This window comes from Poeciliopsis prolifica, unplaced genomic scaffold, assembly GCF_027474105.1.
Source record: "Poeciliopsis prolifica strain line A6 unplaced genomic scaffold, Auburn_PproV2 SCAFFOLD005, whole genome shotgun sequence".
In the NCBI taxonomy this organism is placed as follows: domain Eukaryota; kingdom Metazoa; phylum Chordata; class Actinopteri; order Cyprinodontiformes; family Poeciliidae; genus Poeciliopsis; species Poeciliopsis prolifica.
This window is the reverse complement of record NW_026562380.1, coordinates 16,633,616-16,650,642: the sequence shown is the minus strand read 5'-3', so window position 1 is coordinate 16,650,642 and position 17,027 is coordinate 16,633,616. Positions and strand designations below refer to the sequence as shown.

The 17,027-nt window shown below is 39.1% G+C and overlaps 1 long non-coding RNA gene across 3 annotated transcripts in view; it reads right to left on the bottom strand.

Moving 5' to 3' along the window:
* LOC129359580 (uncharacterized) overlaps positions 1-17,027 on the bottom strand; it is a 105,765-nt gene that overhangs the window by 11,380 nt on the left and 77,358 nt on the right. The window contains exon 5 of one of the 3 annotated variants that reach the window (XR_008605926.1): positions 8,164-10,571. The exons of the other annotated variants lie outside the window; for them this stretch is intronic. This is a non-coding gene — a long non-coding RNA (uncharacterized LOC129359580). Of the gene's footprint in view, positions 1-8,163; positions 10,572-17,027 lie in introns of those variants that run through there. 3 annotated transcript variants of the gene reach the window in all.

Genomic DNA, 17,027 nt, shown 5'->3' with positions numbered 1-17,027 from the left:
ACACATGCCTGAACCCTCGCAGACGCAGACGGCCTTCTTTGCTATGTTGACTTCCCTCTCCAAACCCACGGCTTAACAAAACGGGAAGGAAGTGTCTGTGTGTAAAAATTACAGAAAGATTACAGTTTAAATGTATAAATATCGGACTTCGTTTTTCTTTCCCCCCTCTCCCGTCAATCCGTTTTAACTGCAGTTCGCTGTTGGACGAATCGTCCTTATTCATCCAACAGTCTATTCAAGCGCATGGGTTTTTGTTGGTGCAACTTTTTTTTTTTTTGTCAGACCAGAAAGCTGTAGTCTGGTTTCTATACATTTAGACAACACTTTGTGTGTTATTGATTTTATTTTTTTCAAAGTTATTTCAGAAATCAGTCACAAGCAAAAATGCAACAGATTTGGCCATTAAGTAGTGGTTTTGCTTATTAAAAGTCAATAAACTGATTTAGTTTGTGCTGAAAGAACCAAAAGATTAATAAATGGAATAATTATCTCTGTTCCATTAGCATGCTTCCCCTTTTTTCCACTTTTCAGAGAGTTGGCATTTGCATACTTCTTGACTAAATGTGACATTGGTCGGTTGCATTGAACTGCATTGTTTTACAAATTGAACTTCATTTAAAATTACAATTTTTGTTTAGGTTCTTTGTGATTTGATTTCCTTATAAATACACTTATTGGACATATTGTTTGCATCTACAAACTGACAGGAAATGAGTAGCTGTGATTTACGGCTCACGGACAAAAACAACCAAAAGGATTTGCTGTCCTCGTCGATTTTGATTCTTTAGAAACTTTTCGTAAGAGAAGAGCAGCTACTTCCACTATTTACCTGACAGTAGAACTGATAGTAAGGAATTTTCTCAAACCCAGTCTTGCCGTGTTTCTGCGTTTGAAAACCAGTGAGATTTTCCAGACAACGTACTGCTGGTCATATTAGTCAGCCAAACACAAAATATTTCCCTACATTTTCCACGTTCGAACACTGTAGTACCATGTGCAGTAAGTGACTGTGTATGTGGTACAATGTCTGAAATACTTATTGACAGAAATAAGCACAAACAAAAAATGTTTTGAGGGACGGCAGCTGGGAGAAACTTTTCCTTGAGTTCCGACTTTTAGGAACGTTCCTGTTAATGTTCCTCACTTTACCGCTGTACATTTCAGTGTAGCTGTAAAAAGCACAATTACACTGCTTCTGTCAACGAATCATCAAGCTGATGTCTTATTTATTTTCTCTTTTAATGGCTTAACTCAAGATTAAAAAGTCCTGCTCTACGCTGGTTTTGAAATAATAAAGTAATGCTAATTGGAAATGTTGGCATTTGTAGTTTGTGAACAGTGACTGTGGCTATAGGTGGACACTGAAACTTCTGCATAATCCTCATAATCCTTATGCCGGGTTAGTCGGCATATTTTAAACCTACTGCGTATAAAAGTCACATGTTATTAAGCAAGAAGGATTCCTGTTGTGTAATTTATGAAAATCCTCTGAACAAGCAGCTGGTTTAACACAGAAAACCTCAACATTCCTACCATGATTTTTGTGTAAAGCAGTTTTATTGACCATAAACCCCCCAATAAAGAAAAGTTTTCAATCATACCTGTAAGGTTTGCACACATTCCGAATTATCATTTGTTCTTCAGCTTTAGGAGAAGAGCGGCGATAAGAAGACGCGGCGGTGAGTGAGTCACCACTGCTAAGAAAAACATGACACTCGGTCTGTTCCCAGTGCACCAACGAAGCACACCTTGATGAGTATCTGCCTGAGCTGTCAGAAGCAACACGAAGGTGAACTGTGAGTCAATTTTATCACAGGAACTTGTAAAAAAAAAAAAGAAAAACACCTGGGTGACTAAGAGGCAGATATATTAAGAAAATCGTGCCAATGTTTCTCCCCGTGTTTTCAAGATGTCATGATTTACGGGGTGGTGCTGCTGAATCATGTTGCTGGAAAATTTACAAAACCGGGTTGAAAATAATTAAGCAAGCCACTGAGTTTTTATTTCTTTTATTATTGTAAAAAAAAAAAAAAAAGTTGTAGAAAAAACAATGTGATGATCAGAAATGTGAGTTGAACAGTTTTGAGTGCTGAGTCAGCTCATGGTACTAGTAAAGACAGTAGGAACAACTGGTGTGTGTGTTAATGCTTGCTGATCTTTGAAAGTTAGAGGATGGAGAACTAAACCGAGAGTCACACAGAGCAGAATCCACTGTGTCGTCAATACTGCTGGCAACCAGCCTCCCCTTCTGAACTATCTTTTTATTTACAAAAAAAAAGAGAAAATAATAATTCAGAGTTATTCTACAGAACACCAATGCTTATGCAGTCACAAGCACAAGAAGCATTGTACTCGCTGTACTCAAGACTTCTGCAAAACTAATTTCCTGATTGCAAACTCGAAAGGCAGAAAACATTTCTGGAGTGCAACAAAAATTATAGCTCATAAATAATGTGGATACCAGCAGGTTGCAAGGAGTGATTCACGCACCCGTCCACACCAGAGGCAGACAAGACTAAAAATAATAGAGTGAAATATTTATGTGAGACACTTAGGGTCTAGTAAATACCCACCCTGCCCAAAAAATGCTCTACTTGCCAGTCCAAGATTTGCAGGTCTTAAACACTAAAAAAAGGAAATGCTGACAAAAAGAAAAACCCTGTCTCCCTCTAAAAAAGAAGAAAAAAACCCACAAACACAAATCTATACAAGTGCATAAAGTGCAAGACAGTGAATAGTAGTTTTACTGAAACTTGAGTTGTCATGCAGAAAAGTTATTCAGTCACTGCTGCATTTCTACTCATCTTTAACATATGACGCGCACTTCCACTGCCTTTATACTCATCTATTAATAACAGACATTTAGCTTTATCTGAAACACTGATAACCAAGTGGAAGTAAATGGGAAAATGCTACAAAATGTCACAGCCCCGACCAAACAAAAATGACGACGGAGGCGCTCCATCTGCACCAAAGAAGATTCACTCCCTTCAGCATGGCGAACGCTTACAGAGCGGCTTCTTCAAGACAGAAGTCAGACCTTTTTCTTTCGGCCGCTCAAGGAAGGATTTACTCATCTCCGAAAAGACGAGTAAATCTGGGGGAAAATGCACAGAAAAAATGTTACATTTTTAAGCTTTTCATCTGTTCTGAATTTTGGCCCTTATTTAATTTGTTTTTCAAACTTATTTTAGTCTTTGTGCATAAGCATCAAGCACCTTTTACACAAATATTTTCTGAATTTTGACTCAGATGAAAATGGTATTCTGATTATTATCCCCTTGTTGAGAAAATAATTCACAGACAGATGCAAAGAAGAAAGATGCAGCTGGTCATAATTTCACACCCTCATTGTAGTATTTTAAAAATCAAGCACCATCATTAGTTTGTATCTTTTGTCGGTGGGTGTCTGGTTAGTTCATCTGATAAAATCAAACCAGCGGAGAAATTAATTGTTTCTGTCAGCAGTGAAAACCTGCACCATTGCACAAAGCTCATAATGTTAAATCTGTGGTTTTATGTCTGACATCTACAGTTTGACCTTTTCAGCACTAACCGTTTCTCACTTCTTAGCCACGCATATCAAGTGTTCTTTTTTTTATTTTACTTCAAATGGAGCCAGCATTTCCATCCATTGTTAAAATAATTAATAATATTTTCTCCATTTTTCTTTTTTTTTTTTGTCACAGTCAGTTTTCAACATCTACAGCTATTTTCCTTTATAGTTTATGAAACCCAGCTGCAACACATTTGAGCATTCAGCAAAGCCAAATACACTTTTGGAAAAAAAATAATTAAGAAAATGAGCAATGAGCATGAAGCAGATTCAATTTTCAAAAACTTACAGCAAATCTTTTTATTCTATTTTTTTTTTCTACATGTGTCCCTTCATCATCAAAACCACAATATGTCTGAAAAACAAGCCTGGTGGCCTTATCTTAAGCTCTACAGGAGTTCATAACCTTTAAGCTCATGAGATCTGATCTCTGCTGAGAACCAATCTCCACCAACCTGCTGGTGAAATGCAAGCAAAAGTTTATTCAGAAGGATGCATGTTGCTGCCATAGCAGTGGACCTCATGAAAGGGCAGTATTATGTGTTTTCCAGGCACATAGTGCCACATTATAATCAAGTGCTAGCTTCGAGATGCTATTTATAGTAAATAGCATCTTTTACTTCTTGATTTAATGCCCTGAAATTGGGCCTCTGTCTCTTTAAAAACTCCTGCTCTTCCTAAAACACCACCTTCAGGAAGTCGTCACAACATCACTCCTCCATTACTCTATTAACCCTTTAACGTCTTTACCAGGGTTGTGCTGAGACATAGCTTGCAAAGGATGAGCTAAGCAGCTGTGCAAAAAGGAGCACGAGAAACTGGAGAAATACCAGGGCCTCAGGGAAGAACTGGAGAGGGCCTGGAAGGTGAAGACCACAGTGGTGCCTGTGGTCATCGGGGCCCTCGGGGCAGTAACCCCCAAACTGGAGCAGTGGCTACAACAGATCCCAGGAACAACATCAGACATCTCAGTCCAGAAATGTGCAGTCCTTGGCACAGCCAAGATACTGCAGAACCCTCAAGCTCCCAGGCCTCTGGTAGAGGACCCGAGCTCAGAGGATAAGAACCACCCGCGGTGGGTGAGAAGGGAATTTTTTTTATATATATATATATGTATATAAATGTATCATCTTGATATTGATGATACATTTTTAGACAAACTGATTGGAGAGAGGGAAGATGCAATTGACAGAAGGCAAATACATCACCACACACACACACACACACACACACACACACCCCCACACACACACACACACACACACACACACACACACACACACACCACCATACATAAATATATATATATATATATATAATATATATATATATATATATATATATATATATATATATATATATATATATATTACTGCTCATATATGTTGGGGATGGAGAGCTTTCCAAATCTGGCTAAAATGCAAGAAAAAAACCCAACAACAAATGTATTCTCAAAAATTATTAGTTCTCATCCAATCTCATCATAATTTTAGCTATGTGACCTTTGTCCTTACTTCTACAAATCTGTTGTCATCACTGTAAATCATCGCTGGTTTCCGATGAAAACAGCAAATGACCAAAACATTAAAGGAACTCAGCTCACCTCTTTACAGGAATAATTCATTAGCTGATATAAAATTAAACAATTGAAAGTGAAATGAGTAACAGTGTTGGGAACAGATCAGTACAGTTGACATGTAAGTGACCTCTGTCCTCAGTACCAACAACACCTCCCATGCTTTTCATTGCTTTGACCTTTCAGCTGCCAGGGTTGATCTACCCACAAGTTTTAACATGTTTTTTTTTTCCTTTTGAGTTGATAAACTGTACACAGTGCAAGGCTAATTCATTTCATGCTTTGTGCTTGAACAGTCTGATGTGGTCAGTAGATCTGGTTAGTTTCTCAGTGTCTTTATATTTTATGAAAATCTGTTAATGTTTAGTTTAAAGGCATAATATCAAGCACCTTGGTGAAACCAGCAGTAAAGGAATAGGCTAGTTCAGCATCTTGTAAAGCTACATGGTTTGTGTTGCAAATTGGAGCCGGTACCTCCATTGTTAGATATGTTCAAAAATGTAAAGTTTAGATTTATTTGACGCTCAGAGATTTAAAATTCTCTGAGAGACGCCTCTGCTGCTTCCCCGACTGCAGCTCGGTGTGTTTCTGCAGCGTTCAGTGTCATCAATCTGGAATGTTTCCCCACACACTTTGCTCTGTCTCAATTGTCACTGACTGCACCTGGCGATGGTAATCTTCATCTCCACAAGCAGCAGCGCGAGGAGTGGCCAATAAGGAGGAGTCATCTGAAGTCTGCAGGCCAAGGCAGCTCCCTGCTCCCTCCCGCAAGAAAAAGACTGTGCCCACTTCCACCTGGGGAGGCGAGATCCTGATCTGAGCAGAAACACAAAGCTGGCAAATATCAACGCATTCAGATTTGATCCAATTGAAAAAAACTGTAGATTTAGAACCTTATCTTTGATACTAAAAGATAAGTTAAAATGCGAATTTCCAGCCTAATAAAAGTTGATGTGACGCGCGTTCTGATCTGCTTGTGGGAGTTCAAGACTCCCAACGACTGATAAAGTAAACATGTATTAGAAATGATACTTTTCTTACAGCCTCCAGGCCAGCAGAGGGCGCCCAGGAGCATATGACTTAATAGTGTAGCTCATGTTTATGAAGAATACTTAAAATTGTTCTCAAGACGTTTATGCCTCAACATGTTTCTTTGGTTGATTAATTGTATTCACCCAGAGGAAAATATTCATAATCTGACAGTTACGTTAGCATAGCTGATTTAAATAGTTTGTTAGTCATTTCTGATCATGTCTGCGCTGGAGTCACGCTTCACGCTCACAGTAACAGCGAGTAAAAGATTGATGCTTAAGGTTATTTATTGCCATTATTATTGAATAATATATATATATTGGCTTCTTCATGCAGGCCAAAGGCAAAACAGACCAATCTCCTGCTTAGAGCTTCCAGTGTCCATCAGCAAACAAGACAAAAAAATTAAGCACACAGAAAGAAAAAACATCTTTAAAATATGCACATTTATGACAAAAAATTCTAAACAACATAACATAACTAACATAAAGAAAAAAAAAGAAAATAATTTTGTTAATTTAGTTTGATGAAATAAACACTCAGATTTGAGAATCTCTATCTGTGAGAAGAAAGAATGTGAGCTGTTTTCTGTAGATCCAGCTATCGAATTTGATGGCGTATTTAGGATTGTAATGATCAAGCTGAGCAGCAGACACCTGGACTGGCCGGGTAAAGGAGAACATCGTCTTCATAATTAATCTGTTTTTAAGATTTCAGTAAGTTCTCAGCTGTTGCGCTTCACAACGGCGCCTCAGTGTTGACACTTGTCTTCGCAGGCCAGAAAGTACTTATCGTATTCATGTGCTGCACACAAATCAATTCACGCACATAGTTAAACACTGGTTTCTCTGCTAACTTCTACTCATCAAGCATCAAATGCTCATATTCTGCATTGCGAAAGTGTTGAGCTGCAGCAGGACACGAGAAACATTCAAACTTGAGAGGAAATGGTGAGAAGAAATAGGAAATAAATCACATTCGTGTGCATTTTGACAGGATGTTGATGTAGGACATATTCATCACACACTAACCCGACATGGACACTAAACTGAAGATATGTAAAAAAAAAAAAAAAGTATACTGTATTCTTTACTCAGACTTGTAATTTCTCCTTGAAAATGAGAATTGCATGGGGCGTGTTCTTTACGTTGTGTTCATTTACAAAAAGGTGCTAAACTGAGAGTCGCTGGCACAGTTTAGCCAAGATGGTATTTCTGCTCATTAACACTTGAACTGATAATTCCCAGCATCTGTGGACACAAACAGAGCAGAAGCAAGAGGAAGCGGGACACTCACAATAGAAGAAAGGACGGCGAGCTGATGTTTCCCACCTATCTTTTTGAAGCTTTGTCAGCAGAGCTGGGTAATTTCAACACAAACATAGTCACCTCTGAGTCACCTTTCTGACTGGATGGCTCTATTTAAAGCACAAAGTTCACTGCACCGAACCAAGATGTGGAGTAAAGAAGTTCTTGAGGAAAAAGTGAACCACGGTCCCTTCGGGAACACGAACACAACACGACGGCATCTTGAACTTCCTCAGTTGGAGATGATTTCCCACTGCCGGGACTAACTTCTGCCAGAGTTCTAAACAAGAGGAGCACATCGCACTTTATAGGGACCAAAATACCGCTCACACCCTGACTCACTGCAGCTTCTTTCACACACCCTCCTTCCTGTTCAGTTTCTTCGCTCTGTTTCAGGCTCCCATGCTCTGCTGTAGCAGAAACACACTGGCAGGCTGCGTGCCTCCTTCACTTTGTGTTGACTACACAAACAAAGAGCCGAGCTGCTCGTGTTTTTTCCCATCCTCCTGCAATGTGCCGCTCAGGCTGATTGCCATCTTGCATGAGAAATGTTTCCTTCTAGAGAAAAGCAGATTAAACAACAGCAATGAGTTTTCTCTCTCTTTTCTGATTTTCTTTTCTTTTTTTTTTTTACATCTGATAAAAGTAGACGGCCAGCACTGAATGGTAATAACACACATGAAGCTTATGAGTTAAAGGAAACCATTTATTTTTGGTTAAATATTGGTGGAAAATGATTGCAAAAGGCATTAAATACAAAAATAAAGGTCCGAGACGGACCGGCAAACAGAAACACTTACATGTTGGGTCGCGTAAACACTGAACTGCACACATCCTCTTATTGTGTCTTGGAGTTGTGCAGCTTTACATTCAGGACATAAATCAGCTTGTTTTTAATGGAGTTGCTAGAAAAGCTCATCTAAAAGGGCCAAACACGGTGTGATTCGAATGCTATGAAGTTCAAGATCTGCACTTTTGTGAAAGAGGGAAGTCATCTGAAGGCCAAATCAGACATTAACATTTCCCAGCTTGTCAGCTAAAAGTTGACGTGGGCAGATTTGTCTCTGCCACTTTTATCTGATGTCGAGATCATTTATTTTAAAAATACAGTTAAGAGTTAGTTGCCTGTCCATGCACTATTTGTTTTTGTTCAAAAACTATTGGTCAAGCAGGCATCTGCTGTCCTCTTTATCAGAGTCTGCCACCTCAGGTGAAAATAATTGATAGCCTATAAAAAATAAACTCTGTCTTTGAAGCAAAATTACACAACATTTAAAACAATGTAACCTTTATTTTGATTACATATTTGCAATGGGGGGCAAAATCCCCCACATAGAAAATTATCAAATTGTTTTTAGGACTTTCAACAATCCCCAATAAAGGATGCTTTCTTTTATAAATTGTACTTTTGATCAGAATTTCAATGAGATTTTAATTAGGGAACCATGACAGCCCATTTCTTTGGCTTATAAATGCCTCATTGCTCTGAGTCACTTTATTTGATCCCGTGTACAATAGAAGACAATCTCCACATCAGACGGTTTTGAACTGCAGCCAGGAGCAACTTATCGGGTTCACCAAGTTGCTCTCATGCCAGCTGGTTGCTCTGGATCCAGGCCAGAAAATAAAAGCCTTTTTATATCCTACCATCACAAAGGTAAACATGTGGAGTTTGTGAAACTTTAGAAAGACTCACTGCAATTATGTGGTCAGATGAGACAAAGAAACCTTTTGGCAACCAACAGGTCGGTCTGGTGTCAAACAAGGGATGAACATGTAAAAAAATTTAAAAATAAATAAATAAAGCACTTCTTAAATACAACACAGGATGTGTGATGGTGTGAAGCTGTCTCACTCCAAGAGGGACAAGAGTTTTTGTTTTAGTATATTGCATCACTCTGCAAAAACACAAAATCTTACCAAGGAGTCTCGGTCCAGTTCCTACTGCAAATATCAAAGTAAACAGGAGAAAACTAACTTACAAGTAATTGTTCAGCAATAAAGATGAGCTTGTTTTAAATCAGTAATTCCTTAATATTGATGAAACAGTACCGGTTCCATTGGCAGATTATTTCACTTGTAATATGGATCTAGTGATTAAAAAAAAAAATTAATCAATAAATTGTTGACTTAAAACAAGCTAGTACATCTTGCTGAAAAGTTACTGTATGTCAGTGTTTTATCATTTCTAGTGTACTCAGGTGTTTTTACTAGGAGCTAGTGAAAATCTTGCCAATTACTTGGCAACATTTTGTGTTTTTGCAGTGCATGTCTTCTCCGAAATACCAAATTTTTTCATTTTTTTCAATGACCTAAAACCCACAGAAACAAAAACAAAAATTGACCTTCCCAAAAACTAAAACCTGTACAAAATGTGTCAGTGACTTCAAAAAAAGAGTAGAGTACACTGAACAAGCTAGAGGTTGAACAGAGTCAGAAATCTCTTTTTCTTTCATTCTCCAATGTTGTGAAGTAGTACAGGACAAGACGCACAGATGCACGATGGGAGATTTTGCTCAAAACAATTATTTTGTGTGTCGCCGGATCCACATCACTCCCCTTGCTCAAGTGAAAGTGAGCAACAGAAACGGGCGGTGGATGTTTGTTTTGTTCTCGTCGGCGACGGACCGAGTTCAACGAGTGGACAACCTGCTGGATGCGTTTTGTTAGTCGTGTTTCTAAACATGATGGGATTTTAACAGAGTCAGCACGACTGAGTGTTTAGATTGTTGTGAAAGACCAAAAAAAAAAAAAAAAAAACATAATGAAAGGAAAAAAAAAAAAACAGCCGCAGAGCTGCTCAAAAACCCGTTAACAAGCCAAACAAACTCAGGCTCCGGGGGAAGTTAACAGCATTAATCTCCAGCTGGTGTTTTTATGGTCATCTGATGCAATGCATCGATTAAAGTCTTGCCTACTGCCGCTCAAACCTCTCCGCTTTGTTCTTCCTTTGAACACTTCATCCGATTATTCCCACAGGCAATTCCGCAGCACAGTTCAGGTCACCGAGGACCGGCAGCTGCTAACCACGACACCCAGCGCCACAGCCTGCGGTCGCCAGCCTCCTCATCTTATGACCATGTTCTCACCGACTCAGCAGCTGGAAGACAACCAGATAAAACACTGTTAGCAGGGGCAGGAGGGGGGAAAGGGTACAAAAAGACTCTAAACTGAGCAAAGGATTAAAAACTGCAAAAAAAAATAAATAAATAAAAATACCACAATTTGGCCCTGCTTACATTTCTTGCTAACATATGCCCTGGGTAATTGGTTCAGCTGATAGTGCCGAGTATGAGTGTTAACATCTGCTGTTACATGTTTCCAAAAGCAACCATAAAACAAAACTGCTGCGAGGTCGCGGAGGTTAACCTCCCTACACTTCTGCAGGTTAAGGTCGAAAACGGACAATTTTCAACCTCGCAGTTGTCTTTGTGGCCCAGCCATTGGGCCAAGGCCTTCAAAAAACAATCCGTGCGGCTCAAACGCCAACGTTAACACCAGCAAAACACCCGCGGCTTGTGTGCACCGCCGCATAATAACTGCAACATACAACCTGCTCGCTTAGACACCGTTTAGTGCTGGTTTGCTACATTGAAGCCAGTCAAACAGATCCTGTTTTTAGCCTTCGCAGAAGGCAAATTCACTTGTCACAGCGGGGTGGTGTGCTAAGTACACAAAATAAGAAAATGCACCTGGTGAGTAATTAAGTGAGCATTTAAATGCCAGAAGGAAATCTGCCCAGCAAGTTAAAGCATGAGTTACTGCCCACAGATAATTATATAAAGCGCAGCATATGTGCACCTGGCAAAAAAGAGAAAGAGAGAGAGAGAGAAAAAAACAAACTATACAGTAATTGGACAGTAATTGCATCTGGTAATTACACAGAAAATTGGATTTATATGGCAGATTAAAAGCTAAAATAGAGGGTTATTGGATAATAAACAGTATTTGCAGGAAAAAAAACGTGCAAGAAAAACACGGTGTGGATACATTAGTGTGTGTGAAAAGAAAAATCTAAAATAAGGGGGTAATGCAGACTGAAAACCATTTGAGGTTTAGGCGGAGACATTAATAAGCAAATTTCCCCCATTCAAAATCAAGTCTCAGGCTTCTGACGTTCAAGTCCCGTTACTTCCCATCCACTCATCCAACTTAAGCTTCATTGCTAAAGTCATTGACTGGAAAATCTAAAGTCTTTGAAGGGGAAATCTCAGTAAAGTCGAACTTTTTCTTTTCCCCAAATCCAAGTGAAATTTCAAGTTATTTCCCTTAAGACCAGACAGAGTCTCAAGTCTTTGAAGGGAAAGTCCAAGTCAGCACAAGGCAGGTCTCAAATTATTTGCGTCAAATCCAAGTCAATCACGGAGGTTATTTACCAGGCTTATTTGAATCTCATGTCACTGAAAAATTAAACAGGACTCACAGACATAAACATCACGCCTTTCGGTCAGCCAATAACGCTGCAGCGCTTTAGGTTAAGGCTATACGTTGTTTTTTTTTAAATTTCATATTTACCTCTTTAGAAATAGAAACATCCCCAACTTCTCGCTCCGGCTCAGAGAAAACTAACACGTGTGAACTTGCTAAATCTGACCGGCTCGGACAGGTTCCTACCATCAGCCTCAGACTTTCTACTTCCCCTACGCAAACGCCAACATTAATCAACACTGTGTCGTAAAGGGTCTATAAAATCCTTCTCTGTGGATAGACGGGACTTTCATCCTTCTTAGTGCATCACATCTGTTGCGACTGATGAAAGCAACTACGTGTGTAAATGCGACACTGTATTTATTGTGATTTGAATTAGGGATGAAACAGTTAAGGATCTTAAAATGTCTTGTGATTAATGTTACCGTTATAAAGTGACATTATAATGAAAGCCGAACTCTAATGAAAAGATGAAAGCAGAGACATTGCAGCCACTGAGAAAATATACTACACTGATGCATCAGGTGAACTGAGATGCGACGTCTTCTAAACCTTCACAATAAGAGCATTAAGCACAGTTTGTAAATACGATGCACCACAGTGAGGGTTTTTAAACTTATACAGTAGATATTAGACTTTCAACAATAAGAACTCCAGCTTAGTTCAGACTATTGCAAAATGTATTTCTTTGTAGTTTGATTGTACTTCTAATTTAACAGCTATACAGAGCTGTGGCAAATTAACCTGGGAGTGTATTAAAGTAATCCAAGTCCATCATGAGTTGTTCTTGAAGCTCACTCTTAAATAAATGCGGTTTCAAATAAAAGATTCCTTTTAACAATAAACAATAATTAGGGTCACTTTGTTTTGAACAAGCCCTTCTCAGTCATGATGGGTCCCATCTGTCCAGAGAAAACAGTTCAGGCATCGAATGACTTTTGAAGCTTTGCCTCGCTGTTAGGAGAGAAGAATTGCCTTAAAGTTTTGGCAACACAACAGACAATAAAACCTCCTCCCTGGAGAGCTTTATGCATCTGTGGAAAAAAAAAAAGGCAGACATTTACAGTTAAAGCTTATAGCAGACAATGTTTTGGAAATCTTATGATCCAGAGTAGAGTCAACAAGGGTGAGACATTTGGGTATGAATGGAGATTGGTTCTGTTCGCGCTTGTTTTGCGATAAATCTCAATGGATCTTAAATAGTCAACATTTGGGACTATTTGACCAATTATTTACAATCTTAAAACAGATAATATTTCAGCAGTGTTAGCTGGGAATGTTCCAGCCCCGGCGCTGACCGTCAATAACCTCTCCGGACGTTTTCAGTCAGAAGAGGAGGAAGCGCGTTATACGAGAATACAAATTCAAATTCAGATGCTGATTGGCCGTACCTGCCATTTCAAACTTACAAAGTGATGGAAGTTGTTGAAAATGAAAGCCCTCGCTTAATACCATGTGCTGCCTTCATTATCAAGACAAAGGCCTCCGCTTGTCGAATAACTGATAGGCTTTCCTGCAGAGGACAAATGTGTTTAGTCGTTTTACGAGTACTGCTGGCAGACACTTTGCCTGAAAAGCTAAAAACAAGTGCAGAAAGATAAATTACAGTCTTCAATTATTAACCCTGCCTCGCTCCTTTCTGTATCCTCTGCACTGATCGCCAGAGCGATATTCTTGGGCTCAGACTTGGTGTTAATCATTCTGCTGAAAGCTGGGGAGATGAATCGGCTTGTTGCCCTTTTGGTACGAAGCGTATCGGCGTGTTTCACCGTTACTTAATCTCGATGTGTAAAATGCTTCTTTTTTTTAAATTCCACTCCCAGCTTTTGCGCTGACATCTCAGAACAGCAGATCACGTTTACGTCTGTGACATTTAATCAGCAGCACATATTGCTGAAGGCCCCGAAGTGCAAAATGCTCCAACTTGCGGCAACAAAAGCGCAATCATTTTCTCCTCAAGAGTAAACAGAGATATGAAAGAAGGAGAGAAAACAGGGACGTCTATTCAATCCACTGACTCACCTCCTCCGCCCCCCCTCAGGACAAGTAGGTGTAACAATGATTATTCTCCTGAGCAGACAGGACCAGATTAACCAGTCTGACAGATGACTCGGTGCTCTGTCATCCCGGTTTGATAAAGTGGATCTGCATTTAGCCCCCTGACAGCTGCTTTAAACACTCCACAGTTCATTTATTAGAAAGGAAGCAAGAAGAGGCCTTAAAAGCTTGGGACTGATTAAATGTGGGCACCCAACAGAGACAGAGATTCACATTTGCTTTGCTATACGCAATTTTTTCCTTCCTTGTTGGAATATTTATTATTATTATTATTATTATTATTATTATTATTATTATTATTATTATTATTATTATTATTATTATTATTATGTAAAGAGAAAGGTTTAAAAGCCTTCAACTTTTCACTTCACACTTCATAAAAACTTAGTTGCCAACACATTTAGCCTTAAGGCCTCCTTGGCTAAGAGTTTTAATAGCGTAGCAATGACTGGACAGGGAGAGCGAGCGCGGTTCTCAGCTTAAACTCTGGTTGAGTCGTTAAATATGTTTTTCTTTCCCCCCACATGTGTTTCCTTAAGGTTGGGTTAGAAAACATTTAGAAAAGAAAGCACTCGCAACAGTCTGAATCCCCGGACACGATTCAAAAGTATTTCATTCAAGAGCACTCAAATTTTGTTATGTGCAAAATATTTCATATTATGAATGATTTTCTACCTCCAGCACGTGTCAGGCCTCCCGGCGCTGCAGAACAGGACATTGCCTGTCCGGATCACTACAGGGAAATTGACAAAAAACAGAAATACAAAATACAGCGGTCCTAATTCAAACCTCGGAGTGAAGACCTTTTGGCTCCCAAGTCACCTAATTTCTTTACTGACTTTAATTAGCTTTTATCTCTCATCTGCATTGATTATGATTGTTTAAGAATTGTCTGTTATTTCAACATTCATGTTGAAAACCCCCAAGACAGAGGGGCGAAAAAGTAAAGTGCTGTATAGATAAGTTGGTGGATGAATTTCAGTCTAAAGTTTCAGATATCATTGATTCCATTGCCCCAATTAAAGTGAATTAAAGATATGTTCAAAAAAGTGTCTGATTAGAAGAAATCTCCATGGAGAAATGCACAAACAGTTCGATCTGCAAGACAACTCTTCACATTGTGACATCTATAAAGAAAGACTACATAACTATCGCTCAACACTAAAGGCTTTCTTTGCAGATTTCATAAACAAAAACATTAACAATGCTCGAGCTTTATTTGCAAGAATTGACAGGCTCACAAATCCTCCTATGACGTTACCACCTGAATTCCAATCTAATGCCGCCTGCAACAAGAAAATAAAAAAAAAGTCAGAGGATTAATCTGCACATCATCTCTAAAGCCAGAACCATTGCTGAACCAAAACAAAATAAATACAGGAAAAATAACACATTTTCAACTACTTAATTATAAAACCCTAGAAGAAATTATAAGTCAATTAAGTTCAAGCTCCTGCTGTCTGGATGTCCTTCCCACACATTTCTTTAAGAAAGTCCTGCCTGTTATTGCTACTGGTCTGATCCAAATAGTAAACTCATCGCTCACATCAGGCGTTTTTTCCCCAGGCTTTGAAAACAGCAGTCATCAAACCACTGTTAAAAAAGAACAACCTGGACAAATCACTACTGCAGAATTACAGGCCAATCTCCAACCTCCCATTCATCAGCAAAGTTATTGAAAAAACTGTGTGTAAACAATTAAATAGTTTCCTCATGATGACCAACTACTTTGACTCCTTCCTGTCTGGTTCTCCTGTCTGCTCACCACAGCACGGAGACTGCCCTCGTAAAAGTGCTCAATGATATCCATATAAATACGAACTGTGGGAGAACCACAGTGCTGGTTCTGTTGGACCTCAGTGCAGCTTTTGACACTGTCGACCATGACATATTATTGAATCGACTGGAGAGTTGGGTTGGACTCTCCGGACCAGTGCTTCACTGGTTTGAATCTTACATAAAGAACAGGGATTGCTTTGTTTCAATTGGAAACTTCTCATCAAAGAGGTCAAAGGTTACATGTGGGACACCCCAAGGTTCAATCTTAGGACCCCTCTTATCTAATATTTATATTCTCCCACTAGCTCAGGTTATAACAGGAAATAATATTAGCTATCATAACTGTGCGGATGACACACAGCTCTACATTATGATGTCACCAGGTGACTCTGAACCATCCAATCACTGAATAAATGCTTAGAACAGATAAATATGTGGATGTGCCACAACTTTCTCCAGCTAAACAGAAACAAAACTGAAGTCATTATTTTTGGACCTAAAGAGGAACAATCTAGAGTCAATGCACAGCTTTGGTTATTACAACTAAAACCTTGCCTGTGCTGTCTGAAAGTCTAGTTAGAAAGTTGTTCTTTCATGGTCACTGGTCAGCAAATTCAGCTGAGTTAGAGAGAACTGGCTTTTGTTGGGCCTCCAGAAAAGCTGAAGTGGACTCTCACGTCACAGGCGGGGTTCAACCCAAACACTGCGGTGTCACACTGCAATGACTAGTTTCTGCTTTTACAAGACAGACAGACAAAATAGCATACCGGAACATAGCCCGCGCCGTACCGCTCAGTTGAATCGAAGCATTATAGCGCCATCATGCTACTTTTTAAAAATATTTGTATTATTTTTGTACTTCACCTGTCTAAGATGCTGTGCTTCAAGCAAATAATTAGCTCTCAATGCTTCAGTACCCATAATTTGTTCCGACCAAGCTCACACATATCGTTTGGACATGTGGAAATCAGTTCTTAAAGATATTGAGATATTGAGTATACTCCACATACGTGCCAATATCACAGAAAATATGCAAGCCTTAATCAGATTTAACTGAAATGGTGTGAAAATAACATTAAATAATCTCATTTTGTGCTATGCAGTTGCCTTGTCTACTCCGATGAAGATACACCCTTTGCAAATACCTACAGCATCAATAAGGAGAGGGATTTCTAGTTTTTCTGTCTGAACACGGCATCTTTCAAAATCAGATAAGCAGAAGATTATGACTGGGTGGATGAATGATGAAAGAAACAAAAAGCAGAACAAAGGTCATGCTTCACAACTAAAC